The 14,153-nt window shown below is 36.0% G+C and overlaps 1 pseudogene; it reads right to left on the bottom strand.

Moving 5' to 3' along the window:
- Positions 1-14,153, bottom strand: part of LOC149145452 (cryptochrome-1-like) — a 46,306-nt pseudogene that overhangs the window by 895 nt on the left and 31,258 nt on the right.

Raw genomic sequence — 14,153 nt, 5'->3', positions numbered from 1 at the left:
ATGGTGGGCCCAAGCTTATCTTGAGGCTCAAAGGTAAGAGTCTAGTCTAATCATGAAACTAGTTGTTCGTGAACAATTTTATTAGAATTTACATATTGCAGGCTACTAATTGTATAATTTGATGGATATGGGAAAATATTGACACACCTTTTGATATAGATCACTACACCAGTTATAATGGAACCTAACTAGCAGCTGATTAGCATTTATGAAAGGAACCTTAAGTAGTTTGATCATCTGAAAAATGCAAAGTAATGCTTCCCTATATTAAGCTTTAACAAAATTATAGATATATTTTAGAGAAAAACATCTCTATGAGAGAAATGGTTTACAAGAAAAATTGACACATTTGAATTCAACGGACATATGACTTATTGAATGAAATTTCAAAACACTAAACTTACGGTAACAAACTTCATTATACCAATAAGTCTATAATCACTAAGATATAAAAGGTCCTATTATTTAGAGACATTGTAGGAAAGTTGAAATGTTACTTTGTAGACTGTTGTTATCTATCAACACCCGTTGATAACATTTCAATTCATACTAGTTTTTCCACACTATGCCATGGAACTTGTATGGTTTTCAACTTTTCATACATCCATAATCTATGTTCTTGGAGAAAAGTGAATTCATATAGATTGTTCTCAATTTTTTGGATTCATATTGATTCCAAATGCCTAAACATTGAAGAAACATACTGTACTCAAATGTATGGTATGGCACAAAAACACCACAATCCAATGATGAATAAAGGCATAAGATTGTTTGGTGAACTATTGGTAGATTATTTTCTAACACCTTCCTATACAGTTAATTGATTTTATCCAAGAAGTAATCTAGTCAACTAACCTTACTATTGTATATGCACACTTTTAACTTGTATAGAATTAAACAAAGGAGCCATCCCGAACGGTACTTTTCAGGTCCTATATTATAGGGATCATAGTCATTTCTGTCTTACTATTCATTTGAAGTCAATTTGTAAATAACAGTCTTGGTTTCATAAGTGCTAAATCAAAAGGGTGTGTTGCTAAACTCCAAAGTGTAATGCCATCATGGAAGAGTTTTAAGGGTAATGTCATGGAATATATGGTCATTATGAATTAGCTATGTTGATGTTATTTCATTTATGAGAATCAATTTTGAAGGTTAGTTAAGGTCAGTTGTGTCATGTCATGGTCATCATTGCAAAAACACCCATATTCATTTCTTCACATCACCAAGTTGGTTATCATGATTCCAAAGAAGGCACTAGAGGCATGAAGAGTTTAAAATATATTGTTCGCTCTTCATTCCCCTAATTCAAAACATATTTTGGATCTGGAGCATTTTGGAAGTTGATCAAGAACATTTCATGTATGAAAATTAGCGGCGCTACACCCTCACATAGGTTCCATTTGTGTGAAACTAGTGGTAAAATTGTTTATCGAGATAAAACTTACTGTTTTGGTTGAAGCCTTAGTTTTTCATAACATTTAAATTTCTTCTATGTTCTCAAGAAATTCATATAAACCTTGAAAATCTCTAAATTTCTTGCTCATTTTGTTTTCTGCGATTTCGTCCATTTTGCCTTTGCACTTTGCTTTTATATTTTTAGCTTCATCAAACATCCAAACTATTTTCTGCCATGGTGATATTGAAATTTTTCCTTCCATTAAAGTGAATTAAAACCTCTTACCCATTTCTTGCTTTCCTAATAGGTATTCAAAAAGAATCATGTTACACAACAATTTTGTATCCTAGCCAAGCCATTAGGGTTAGCAATTTTGGTGTAAATGTGGAAGTTTTTTAATTTTTGGTGAAGAGAGGTTTGAAAGGGGTCTCCAGCATGGTTATATTATGTCAACATCATGAAAATAATGTGCATCTTGTTCAAATACATAATTTTTTATCAAAACATATTAAGAACAGGTGTCGTTGCACTTTTTCACTAGCACTACGGTTTTTGCTACAGAAGAATTTGTCAAATTTGGAGACTTTGTACATTGGAATAAATATTATAAGGAGTAATTTTTTCATGTCTAGGCTTATTAAAACACACTAAAGTCATCACAAAACCCAAAGATTCACTGGAAGTATCTCAACCATGGAGCGTTGCACTTTCATAAAATGACTTTATTTTCACCATATCTCTTAAACCATATACCCATTTTCGATGAAATGTTTACAAGAAATGTACGGAAGTAAGATGAATAAACCAATTAATTTCAGGTCAAACCACTTCACAGTTTTCAAGAAATGGTCTAATTTCATCTACATCCATTTTCATATTTTCTCAAAATTCATGAGTCAGATTTGGCTCAAGTTGTTTGTGGAGAAGGATTATGATGATGTTAACTTGTTGTAAAAAAATCAACTCAATCTACATTACCATTTAGGAGATATTAAAAAGATATCGGTCACCTTCCTTCTCTATTGCATTTTTGTTATAAAGATGCTTGTGGGGTGGGTATGCGATATCATCATTTCATCGTCAGCATCCCCATCGGTGTGTGTAGTTTGTCTACAATCATATTTGACCACTTAAACCATAAGAAGAGGATGGCACTGATTTTTTTTGTGTTGCAATTCTACATTTCTCAGGAAGTTGGAGTTTGCATAGCGCTGACACTATGCTTCCATACAGAATCGTTGTACAATCAAAAAGTAAAATCAAATTTCAATTAAATTTTCCTGATAAATACTTCAGTTATGCCAAGTGGAATCAAATAATTTTGGGGCTCGAGGCTCATCTTTGTGGAGGATTATATTCCATTTGGTCAATAAATCCATAAGAAAGAGACACACCCTGCATCAAGTCATCAACCAAGAGGATCAAGCTGAGTATTTTTCTCAAGAGAAATATGGAAATACATTTCGTGTTAACGAGAGGACAAGTAGCCCATTTTTTCTAGTAATATTATTAGTCTTTTTATGCAAAAAATAAACAATTCAAAGATTGAGGACAACATATGCCAAGGTGGCAGAGTATCTCTGTTCTCAACGCTCAAAATCAACCATAAGTGGAATTCAAAAGGGAACTCGTAAACAAATGGAAGTTAAGGGATTAATCTCCATATTTATAGGATACTTGGCAACCAAGAGTGATTCCAACAACTCCAGCAACACCTATAGCTCGATACACTTTGCAACTTGTCTATTTTAATTCATCTTTTATGATTATATTTGATTTTATTTTTCAGATAAATGAGGAAGTAGTTTAAGATTATTTTTATTATAAAAATATATATTTTGTAATAAGAAAGGGTTGGCTGGTCATATTCGAGAGGAAAGAACACTATGGCTATTTTAATTATTTTCTGAGCTTTAATGAAATTGGTGGATCAAAAGTACTTGGTTAAATCTCTTTAGAGATTCATGTGATTTGACTCTCTTATGTGAGTGTTTTGTATTTTGTTTGTGTGATATTTCTTCAAATGATGTTTAAATGAAAAGCTTGTTTCAGAATTCATCTAGTTAATGGTGCTCTATTTCATCCATTTAGACATTCCATATGTCTTTTCTACGATAATCATTGTAAGATTCATCCACTATTTGATGCCTTCATATGATTATCTAATTTCTTCATTCTTCTCACATCTGCAACTATTAATTGGCATAAGGAAGTGTTTTTATCTTGCCTCGGAATACTTTTTTCCAATTCACTAAGCATCCAACATGTCCTTGATCTCAATTTTTACTAACTCCATGCACGATCTCTAGCTTGCCACCACACCTATAAACTCTGCTATTTGCCAAAGATCTAACCAATGTTCTTCATTAAAACCAATATTTAGTGATTGAGTAGAAAGAGAGAGCCCTCTCTGAAGTTGGAAGGGCTATATTCTAACTTCTAAGTGGTTTGTGGTTAACTTTGGAAGTTATCTCCTCAGCCTAGGGATATTTATGGAGTGCTAGTAGGTACATTGGTTTTTTGGTGATGTCAATGGAGTATGAAATTGTCCAAAAGGGTTCCATTATCACTGTGGTGTCCCCAATCCAAATGGAAAGCTTCAGAAAAGGATGACTCTCAGGGCGTGTCCGAGGTAATTTTGGCAAAATCATCAACCCTTGGACCTAACATCGAAGCGAGGCAAGTCCATTCTATGCACTATAGTCCTCGAACTTTAAAGCAACATCATAAAAGACAAATGGGAGGGAATCATTTCAACAAATAAAGTGAAAACAACTGTAAAAAAAGAAGGTGTAATCAAAGTACATTTATAACAAGAGAAGGAATACTAACTGATGAGAAAAAAGGGAAAAACAAGTTACGAACTATCTAAGGTAATAGGAATTGGGAATACAATCAAATAAACATGACCACAATTTTTTTAAAGGATTAAAATTATTTTCATTATCTATATTTTCTTATCTATACAATTTGGATTCCTCATTGAAAAAAAAAAGAATGACCATGCATTATGCTTTCCATCCAAGGTACATCCTTGACATTACAGGTAGGTCAATAATTAAAAAGTGTTGACGATATATTATGGAATATCCAATAGTATGTTTAGGAACCACACTAAAAATAACTTAGGAAAGAAATTGAAGTCCTAGATCCATATTGTGGGTACTCAATGAGTGGCAATCGATGTATATTAACTTTCCAAATTATGTGATTCCTTAAGGTTCAATGATGCACTAGAAATTTCAGAAAGAGTGAAAATCTAATATGTCCAAAATAATATAAGTTAATTAAAGTTTTTGCCTTCTTAACACTCTATGATAGTCGACATTGTTGGGTGTGGAGCCTGATTATCTTCTTTATTCATAGGTATCACCGCATTGGACCCTACTTCGTAATGTGGCGGCAACGCCACTTGTAATATTTGCACTGCAAGGGTGATCTAGGGGGGGCCGTTGCGATCTTTGGGAGCCCCCCTGGCAGGGTATCGAGGGCAACGCCCCCGAAGCTAAAAATAGATGCAAAATTTCCTTGTAAAATGTTGTAATTTCATAGTCAATCTAGGTCATTCATTAGGTGGAGATCTAACAGTAGAAGTTATATTCAATTTAAGGTTTTTTGCCCTAGACGACAACCCCTCACTATATATGAGGGAACTATATTGAGTTTATGTATATTTGTATTCTGAGTGAGAAAGAGAGAGGAGATTGTGTGAGAGCGAAGAGGGAATTACAATGGATCTATTGTAGGTTGTATCTCTTCATTTTGTTGGATAATATAAAAGGCAGGAATAGCTGTTTCTCCATGGACATAGCCCAAATTGGGTGAACCACGTATATCTGTGTCTCTCTTGTTTTATTTGTTTTCTATGTTTATATTTATGCAATATATTTTATGTGTTCCATTTCTCAGTAATATATAATTTTCTAACAACAGGTATCGAAGCCAAACGTCTATTTGGCTGATAAACTCATAGGAGAGACGGGTTCGTAGTTCGAGTGGGAGCAATGGCAAAGGATGGTAGGTTTAGGGTTGAAAATTTTAATGACCAAAACTACCAGCTATGGAAGATGCAGATAGAAGATTATTTGTACCAGAAATATCTGCACTAACCATTGAGCAGAAAGACAAAGAAGTTGACGACTATGATAGACACATAATGGGATATTCTCAACAGAAAGGCACTGGGAACAATACGGCTATGCCTAGTGGCGTCGGTAGCCTTTAATATTTCAAAGTAAATGACAACAGAGGGTTTAATGTCGGCATTGGCCAAACTATATGACAAACCCTCAACCACAAATAAGGTATTTATTATGAAGCATTTATTTAATATGAAGATGTTAGAAGGTGGATATGTTGCTGATCATTTAGATGAATTTAATACAGTTACCAGTCTGTTAGGTTCTGTAGGGGTAACTTATGATGATGAAGTTTGGGCTCTGTTATTTCTATGCTCCTTAAACGAAAGTTGGAATGGTTTAGTTATGGCCATTAGTAACTCTATCTCTCGATCTTGTACTTTAAAGTTTGATGATGTTATCAGTGCAATCCTTCGGGAGGAAATGCAATGGAAAAGCTCTAGTGAGACATCAAGTAATGCTTTGATTACAAAAACTAGGGGAAGAAAAATGGAGAGAGGAAAGAGCCCAAGATATCGCAGTAAGTCAAGGAAAGACAGATCCAAGTCCATATCGGGGATACTGTGCTGGAAATGTCGGAAGAAAGGGCAGATGAAGAAAGACTACAAGTCTCGGAAGGGAAAAGAAGGAGACGTGCAACAAGGAAAAAATCATGAAGCGAATGTGACAAGTGATGTGTTCCAAGATGCTTTGATTCTTTCATTAGAAAATATTATTGATGCCTAGGTGGTAGATTCAGGGGCCTCATTCCATTCCACAACTGATTTTCATGATTATTTTCAAGGAGATATTGAACAGATTCGATTGGGTGATCATAAACCCTATAAAATCATTGGAATGGGTACAATTTTCATAGAACAACGGAATGGAAATCAATGGCTATTGAAGGAGGTAAGTCATGTTCCAGATCTGAAGAAAAATCTAATTTCAATAGTGTAGTTGAGAGGTGAAGGCAGTGTAACTACTTTTACAGATAAAACCTGGAAGGTCACTAAAGGATCCCTGGTAATAGAAAAAGGATAAAATGTTGGTACATTGTATTTATGCAATGATATTTCTAATTTTGTTAATGCTTTGACCTCTACAGGAGCAGATACGGCATTGTGGCATCATAGGCTTGGGCACATGAGTGAGAAGGGGATGTAGATTCTTCACTCAAAAAAATTTGTTGCCAGGTTTGAAGGATGTTGATTTAAAATTATGTGAGAATTGTGTTTATGGAAAATAGAAGAGAGTCATATTCCCCAAGGTTGGGAGAGAAAAGAAGAGCGAAAAATTACAGCTTGTGCATACAGATGTATTGGGACCTGCCCAGGTATCATCTCTCAGTGGCTCTTGTTATTATATTACTTTTATTGATGATGCAACCAAAAAAAATTGGATTTATTGTATTTGAAATAAACTTGATGTATTTGATGCTTTCAAGAAATGGAAAGTTTTGGTTGAAAATGAGACAGGAAACAGGTTGAAGTGTCTCAGATCAGAAAATGGAGGTGAATATTGAAGCAAAGAGTTTGATAGGTATTGTTCAGAGAATGGAATTCACAGAGAGAAGACAGTTCCAGGAACACCACAAGAAAATGTTGTGTCAAAAAGCATGAACAGGACAATCTTCGAGCATCCAAGGTACATGAGATTGCATGCAGGATTGCCACTAGAATTTTGGGCAGATGCGATAGATATTTTTGTTTATCTAATAAACAGAGGGCCTTCAAGTTCCTTGGATGGTGGTATTCCAGAGGAGGAATGGACAAGTATAAGAGAAAACTACTTATTTTTAAATACTTTTGGTTGTGAAGCCTTTGTCCACATTAATAAATAAAATAGAACAAATCTTGAGGCAAAATCAAAGAAATGTACCTTTGTTGGATATGGTGTTAATGATTTTGGTTATCACTATTATGATTATGAAAAACACAAAATCATTAGAAGTAGAGATGTCATATTCAATGATTTTTTTTTTTATAAGAATCAATTGTAGGAAAAGAAACAAGAAAAAGAAAACAGAGAATACACAGTGCTTGATGAGATCACAGAAAAAGTGATGGTGCCTGAAAATCATAATGATCAACAACTAGAACAACAACAACAGCGGGCACCTCAATGACCTAAAAGTGGTGTTAGAAGATCTACCAGGATAAGTAGACCCCATAAATTATACTCTCCTTTATTATATTATGTATTGTTGACTAATTCTAGTGAACCAGAATGTTATGAAGAAGCAGTGCAGGTAGAAAACAGGAAGAAGTGGGGGCAAGTCATGAAGGAAGAGATGAACTCCTTAGCACATAAGCAGACCTGGGACTTCATTAGCTTGCCTCCAAGTAAAACAACATTGTAGAATAAATGGGTTTACAGGTTGAAGGAAGACGATGGAGGTAGAAGAAGGTATAAATGTAGACTTGTGGTGAAGGGGTTTGCATGGAAAAAGGGTATAGGCTTCGATGTGATATTTTCTCTTATTTCTAAAATGACTTCAATCAAAACTATGTTAAGCCTAGTAGAAGCTGAGGATTTTCATCTTGAGCAGATAGATGTAAAGACATCCTTTCCCCATGGGGATTTGGAGGAAGAGATATATATATATATATATATATATATATATATATGCAACAACCACAAGCATGTGAGGTAAAAGGGAAAGAGAAACTAGTGTGCAGGTTGAAGAAGAGCTTGTATGGCTTAAAATAGGCTCCAAGGTAGTGGTATCTAAAATTTGATAGCTTTATGTATGGACAAGGTTATACTAGATGCCACTTTGATCATTATGCTTATCTCAAAAGGCAAAATAATGGCAGCTATATTATATTTTTATTATATGTAGATGACATGCTTGTTGCAGATTCTAACATGCAGGAAATAAATGTGCTCAAAATAAAATTGGCAAGCAATGAAGGATTTGGGTGCTACAAAACAAATCCTTGGTATGAGAATAACTAGAGACAGGAAGAATAAAAAATTACCATTGTCTCAGAGTGAGTACATAGAAAAGGTGTTGAAAATATTTAATATGGAAAATACAAAACCAGTTAGTATATCTTTGGCTAGCGATTTCAAACAAGGTAAGGACGTGTGTCCCAAGACTCGGGAATAAATGACTTATATGTCTAAATTTCCATATGCATCAACAGTTGGAAGCTTAATGTATGGAATGGTCTGCACAAGGCCTAATATTGCACATGTAGTGGGAGTTGTAAGTAGGTACATGAACAATCTAAGAAAAGAACATTAGATGGTGGTGAAGTGGATTCTCAGGTATTTGAGAGGTACCACAAATCAAGAATTATGCTTTGTTGGTTCAAACATTGCTCTATAGGGATATGTTGATGCAGATCTGGCGGGTGATAGAGATAACAGGAGGAGCACCACAGGGTATGTGTTTACTATAGGTGGAACAACTGCCAGTTGGGTTTCAAAAGTGCAAAGTGTTGTTGCACTCTCAACAAAAAAAGCAGAGCATGTTGCTGCTATGGAGGCTAGTAAAGAAATGATTTGGTTACAAAGGTTTCTGGATGAATTGGGTAAGAAGCAGGAGTTGGGCAAGTTATAGAGTGATAGCTATAATGCCGTACATCTTGCTAAGAACTCTTCATTTCATTCCAAGACTAAACATATACAACTCAAGTACCATTTCATACGGTCAGTGTTGGAAGATGGACAGTTGAAGCTTGAAGACATGCACACTAGCCAGAATCCTACAGATATGTTAATGAAAGTTATAACCAGGGAGAAACTGAGATTATGCTCTGTTTCAATTGGTAATCAAGTATGATGAATAATATGAGAAAAAACCAGGTCCAAAGTGGAGTCATTTTCCAGCAGATGAAGGAGTAGTGGAGTTCCTTTAATCAGTCTCCAAGTGAGAGATTGTTGGGTGTGGAGCCTAATTATCTTATTTATTTAGAGGTATCACCGCATTGGACCCCAGTTCATAATGTGGCAGCAACGCCGCCCGTAATATTTGTGCTGCAAGAGGGGTCCAGGGGGGTGGTTGCGATCTTTGGGAGCCCCCCCTTGGCAGGGGATCGGAGGCAGCACCCCAGAAGCTAAAACTAGATGTAAAATTGCCTTCTAAAATGTTGTAATTTGGTAGTGAATCTCGGTTGTTCATTAGGTAGGCATCTGATCATAGAACTTATGTTTAATTTAGGGTTTTTTTTCCCTAGAAGGCAACCCCTCGCTATATATGAGGGAATTGTATCACGTCTATGTAGATCTGTATTCTAAGTGAGAAAGAGAGAGGAGATTGTGTGAGAGCGAAGAGGGAATTACAACGTATCTGTTGTAGGTTGTATCTCTTCATTTTGCTAGATAATATAAGAGGAAGGAATGGATGTTTCTATATGGACGTAGCCCAAATTGGGTGAACCATGTATATATGTGTCTCTCTTGTTTTATGTGTTTTATGTGTTTATATTTCTGCAATATATTTTATGTGTTCCATTATGGTGTAATATATAATTTTCTAACAGATATTAGCATGGAAAATAATTGGATGGAAAAGAATAATGATAGTTCCCATTAAAAAAGAGTTTAAACCAGAACGTGAACTTGTAAACAATCCTTTTGAGAGGTAGAAGGGGCGCCAACAAATCATATGGCATGTTAAGGCACTTATTCCAATAAGCTTGAAAGGCCGAAAATGCATTGTTTACTGTTATATTAGATTCTATCACAAGGTACTTTGTTTATCCTTGTTCTCTCATAAATGAGGAGTTTCAAAAATTTGGATTTGCTATGGTGTATAATACATAATTATGAGCTATCATCAAAAACCATTTTTTCCACTCACCTGGCTTTATCAAGAGAAATTTTAAATGACATGCTAAGATTGAGAAGTAGCCAATCACAATGATAGAACCATACCGCTAGCAAACTCTGACTAGTTTAGAGCTAAGAGGTACTAAAACCCTTGAGGTTACATAATCCCATATCGATTCCTTACTGGGAAGTGTGTATCTTGAGGGTTTGAATACCTCTAAGTGCTAATTTGATCATATACTAATAGCTTTATACATAGACTCAAGAGGGAAGACACTGATTTTCAAAAATAGAGAAGTGATATTTCTACTAGAGAAGATGAGATATTTACTCTAAATTATTGCATCTGGTTGATGGAATTTTTCACTTGGAAGTGGTCGAGTAAAAACAATAGACTGATATTATACATACACAAAGAACCTTCAATGATAGGCAATCCAGGGAAAGAAATCTAGGGTCATTCTGATTAACCACATTTTTGCTTCCCAATTAAACATTATAGTAGGTATGCACGACCTGTCCTCATGAATCATGTTGATGTTGTTGGACCCACCAACATTTAGGCAATCTCCCTGATATGAAGTCCCAAATAGACCTCAAACTATTTACAGCAGGATTCCTAGCAGTGGGTGGTAGTGTAATGCCTTGACCACGGTAGCACACAGCGGTATGTATGATAAATTTGGGTGAGAGCAAGTGTGTGACCCTACAAAGAGTCAAGTGTAATGCATGAAGGTTCTAACACACTAAGGGAAAAAGGAAGTGCACCGCTTAGAATCCTATAATTGTATGCAACCTTAAAGGAACAGACAAACAGGATGACATCACAAGATAAAAGGCAGAATAGTCCACAAATTAAAGTGATGAGTTAATTCAACAACATGCATTCAACAAGATTCATACAATTGCATAAAAAATAGTTCATAAGAAAATGTGTAAGCTAAACGACATACTTTGCTAAAGAAACCATAATAGTCCAACTACAATAACAACATATGCATGAAAACGTGTTAGCTCTGATATTATTATTATAAGTGAAATTTCCAGCCATACATACACCATTGACAACCACTAGCCCCAATAGTGAAACATTACAGTCAAGAACACCTACTCCTCCAAAGAAATATACTCACTCTATGCTATGGCGAATCCAAGGTTCTTCACAATACCTCCAAGCCTTTTCTAATCCTAATCCTAGCCAAAATCTTGGCTCCCAAAAGCCTATTCTATACGTTATGAGGTTCTATTTATAACAAAGGGTGGGGTGACCCTTGAAATTCCCCTTTGTGACTCTTTGAATACCCTCATGACTCTCCAAATTACTTACAAGTAACTCATTACATACCATGATGACCTTTCAGATTCCACCAATGACACTTGGAATTTCACTTACAACATATTTACAATAATATTACATTTTCCACATGTACCCATGTAAGACAAAATAGCCTAGGGACATCCAAACAAGACAAAATATTATGCTTCCAAATTTTGGGGAAAGACCAACTCGAAAACCTCCACTTGGTGCTTGTCAGTCACATATTGATGCCGAGCTTGGTATTGTGTGGTGGCGCCTTTCTGATAGTGAACTCTTGCCTCCATGGAATCCTGGTATATTGTCTTGGAACCTATATCCAACTTGTTCTAAAACATGTGCAACATCATGTTGACCATGTCAAGACCACCAATATAGTTTTGCATCTTATGTCTGCTAAGCTTGAAGTCTTCCTTAGTGGCCTCTCACCTTAGCTGCTCCATGTACTCATTGATATCTAGCCGTACATTGTTATTAGATTTAGAATTAGTGAGGAAATGGATTGATTGGATCCTATGCATTCTCGCCATTACATCCAAACTATTGTGCAACCATTCATATGAGGCCGATATGCTACTAATTAATGGGGTGAGCTACTCGTAGTTCTGGATCAACATTTGGACCTTAGCTTTCTCCAGCTCTACCTATCACTTAATCTTCTTTTCTAAGTCAAGTGAGGCCCCTTTGTACTGCATTTTCCACTCTTGCACATGGGAAATGGAAACATGTATGTTCTTGAGAGATTGAACATACGCTTTATTTTTCTATTGTAGGCCATGAACACAGACAACTTTTTTATAGACGGTGAAAAATATTTCATAGAGCTCCCACATGGTACTCTCAAGTGTTGATAATTCAACGAGTATCATTTTCCTCATCTCTCCCATTACGAAAAATTCATTATGTGTTGATGCTAAAAGTTTTTCTACATATTTCCTAGAATCCTGCAAGTTCTTTGTTAGTTTTTCATTCCCAGTCGTCAAGTACTTAACATTTGATCTTGTTTCTCCTAGATAGGCCATCCTAGCTTTTGCAAGGACAGTTGGATTTTCCTAGTGTCTAGCACTATCACCCTTTCCTTGATGACTACAGGTGATGCATGATCATCTGGAAAGTGCTTCCTCTGTTCTTGTACAATATTATTCTGCAACTCATAAAATGAAAAATTATACACATCCATGACGAGATCATCATCAAGGACAACAACTTCTCCTTGCTCGCTTGGTGATGGTTTGGATACTGGAGGCGGCAGAGACTGAGAGATGACCTCTAGTCCTCTCAAAATCATACGAGTATCTTCATTATGTGGCTCCTGCTCCAACTCCATGTATGTCACTTTGATAAGTTTCTCAATCTACTGAGAAACCTCTCGACCCTACAACTGTTCACCCTATTGTTAAGTTGCTAGTTGTTCTGACTCATCAACCTGTATGCGCATTATTTTCTCTGTCACTGTGCCTTGCCTTTGTTCTTCTTCCTACTTCTTCTTATCCTTTTTTTCTCTCCTCCTTAGCTCCTATTATTCCTTCAACTTCTTCTCTGTCTCCTACAGCTTCAGTTTTGCATCCTGCAGAATTTGTCTTTCTCTCTTCCTTCACTCTTCTCTCTTTATCCACTACTCACTCTTAGCTTTCGCTGCCAAAGCTTCTTTCTTCGTGATAAGATCTACCCTCATCTTGAAACTTTTCTTTGCCTCTAGGTTCTAAACAACCCTCCTCTTTCCATTTTCCTGAACTGGATTTCCTCCTATTGCTGCTGCTGTTGTTGCTGCATTCGCTGCTACTGTCTACAGAGAAACTTTCCAAGCTGTTTCTATACTGACTAGTTCATTAAGTATGGAGGCATTATAATAGTACCTCTGAGTGTCCTCCTCTAACCAATGAAATGTCTCATGGATGCATGGAAAGTACACTCTCGCACAATGTTCCTTTCAAATACCATGGGGATCATATGGATTAAATTCTTTGGTGACGAACTTGAATCTCACTATCTCTTTAGCCTAGACATATAAATTCTTCAAGCTCCTAATATAGTATAATTGAATTTGCAAAGGAAGAGTGAGCCATGGTGCTTTCATTTTCCTATGGAGTCCTACTGACATCCCTATAGGGAGGTGTTATGAGAAATCTTGCATGATCAACTTGTCAGTGGCATACCTTGGTAGAACATGCAGAGGCTTCTCTCCACCAAACACTCTGATGAAGGTGCCTCCTAGTGAGGCATACGAATCTGCAATGTTCACGATTGCCTCCATTACTTCTCGAGACATGCAAGGTGGATCCTGCTCAAAGATAACCTTGTACAAGGGGATGATAAAATGGTTAATTAGATTTTCCACCACTCCTCGATACTTACAGTCATAAATCAACTTGCAATAAACATTGACGACAATCGCTTTTGGTGTCTACGTCTAGCTCATGCTAGGGAATTGTTGCTGGGCACATATTGCATCAAGTAAGTATTCTGACATGTAAAATATTTCTTGCCCATTCTTAGGTGGATTCTAAGCATTATTCACATGGATCTTCAAACGATGAGC

This window comes from Pinus tabuliformis, chromosome X, assembly GCF_031772625.1.
Source record: "Pinus tabuliformis cultivar Carrire ecotype Pingquan chromosome X, CPIR1, whole genome shotgun sequence".
NCBI lineage: Eukaryota > Viridiplantae > Streptophyta > Pinopsida > Pinales > Pinaceae > Pinus > Pinus tabuliformis.
This window is presented reverse-complemented; position numbering and strand designations above follow the sequence as displayed.